Here is a 2,445-nt window from a genome sequence, read left to right as displayed (position 1 = left end):
ATAGAAAGAAAAAAATTAGAGAGTTTTCACCTGTTTGAAAATTGCAGTATAAGTAAATTGATAAGAAGAAGTGAAAATTGCAACATGGGCGTCAAAAGAAAGAGGCTTAGAAGGCTTACAGGCTTAAAATTTTAATTTAGTTTAATTTATAAGATAAATTGAATGTTGCAATATGAACTGAAGAGGGTTAGGAAATTTTACTGTCGAAAAAATTTTTAGGGGAGGGTTGCCATCTATTTGAAAAATTTGATTGTATTAAATTGATAAAATAAATGAAATACATATCTATACTTATAATAAAATTGTAACAGGCCGATGTCTGTACCTTAAAGATATTAAAGACAAATTAATATGGTGGGTTTTTATTAGAGCTACAGAAGCCAAAGAAACAATTTTTTGAATTTTTAACTCTCTGTCTGTCTGTATATTTGTACGCGCATCACTCGAAAACGTGGAATTGAATGCAGTTTTCACCGATGTATCGCTAGAGATTTAGCTTACAATATAGAAGAAAAAAATTAGAGAGTTGCCACCTGTGTTCAAAATTACAGATTAGGTCAATTGATACGGTAAAGTAAATACTGCAATATGGCTGTCAAGAGAAAGAGGTTTACAAAGGACTACATCTGAAAATATTTTTGTGGAAGGTTTCCACCCATATGAAAACTTTAATTTAATTTAATTGACAGCATAAATTAAATATTGCAATATTGGCATCAAACTAAAGAGGCTAGGAAATTTTAATGCCGAAAATATTTTTAGGGGATTTGCCAACTGCTTGAAAAATTTTATTCATTTAAATTTGTAAAATAAATGAAATATTACAATACGGACATTAAACTAAAAAGAATTAGGAAGCTTACTTTTGAAATATTTTTGAAGCGGGTAGTCACTTATTTGAAAACTTTACTTCAGTTAAATTTATAAGATAACCTAAATGTTGCCATATGGGTATCAAACGAAAGTATTTGAGAATAATAAAATTGCAACAAGGCGATATCTGTACATAACAGATGTTAAAGATTTTTATTGAATTATAGCACAAATTGAGTTAAACTTTTGGCAAGTAAAATTAATCTTTTGGCAAATAAGTTTAATCTTTTGGCAAATAAGTTTAATCTTTTGGCAAATAAAATTAATCTTTTGACAAATAAATTTAATCTTCTGGCAAATAAATTTAACCTTTTGGAGAAAAATTAATCCTTTGGCAAATAAATTTAATCTTTTGGCAAATAAAATTACACTACTGTAGTACTAAACAGTTTTTGAAAAAGTAAAAAATACACTAAAAACTTGGTGTGCTCGGAGAGCATTTTTTTACTTTTGACGCTTAGCGTCAATATCAACAGTTAACCTGCAGGATTTCTGAAAAGTGTTTTTTGGTTATTCTGTTCTGTTGATTTCACAGCTCACTTCGAAAATGTTTTCTTTATTACAATAAACAAGCACATGATGATTGTTGTTTTTTTAATTCCTTTCCATCATTCAGCTATCTTCGAAAAACAACTGATAGCTGGAAATGCTGCAAATGTTTCCGCAAGGGTTGCAGCATGTGGATTTTAGCTACGAATTACGAATTACGAAAATTCGGGTTCTAGGATAAGGGGGTACATTTATTTGCCAAAAGATAAATTTTATTAGCCAAAAGTTTAACTTAATGTGTCAATGCTATAAATACAATTTTCTTCGATGTATGTACACATTGCTAGACCCCTAATTGAAAATATAGAATCCATTTTTTTTTTGTTTTAGTTTATCGTTGATCATTATCCCTAGGTATTTGAATGTATTAACATTTTCCAGTGCGTCGTTGTTTATATTTAGAGTTAGCAACGGACTGTTCTCAAAATTTCGCCTTGATATAAACACAAAACTTAATTTTATTAACATTCAATTAAGTGTGTGCAAGCATAACCAATCGCACTTTTTTGGAACTTCTGTGTGGAAGGTCTTTCGCTAAAAAAAGCAAAACTTTTTGTTGTTGCTGCCAAAAAATTACGGAATCTGAGACGTCACGCTTTACAATTTCATACAGTTCTCTGTAGAATGTATTTCACTAAACTACTAAACGGCTGCAACGATTTGGTTCATATTTGGAACATATGCCAGCACCTTGAAAATAAATATTCCGACCAAAAATTTACTCGGTATGTAGCTCAGGATATTCCTAAAATTCTTATACAGACTAAAATTTAAAAATCCAATACATCTCTAAAACCAATTACGCTGGGGAACTGAAACTTAGCACTGTTGCATATATTGCAAATGCATTGGAAAAGGGGGCGTGGCACCTTCCATACTTCTCATATAGCTTATCTCTCGAACCGCTTACGCTAATGTCCTGAAATTCGACACATCTACATATGTTATCAATACCGTACTTATGGCGGAAAGTGGCAAGTAATGGAAAAGGGGGCGTGGCCGCCCCATGCTTCTCATTTCACT

The sequence above is a fragment of the Rhagoletis pomonella genome, unplaced genomic scaffold, assembly GCF_013731165.1.
Source record: "Rhagoletis pomonella isolate Grant_MI unplaced genomic scaffold, Rhpom_1.0 Rhpom_scaffold_00014, whole genome shotgun sequence".
NCBI lineage: Eukaryota > Metazoa > Arthropoda > Insecta > Diptera > Tephritidae > Rhagoletis > Rhagoletis pomonella.
Note: the sequence above shows the minus strand (reverse complement) of the source record.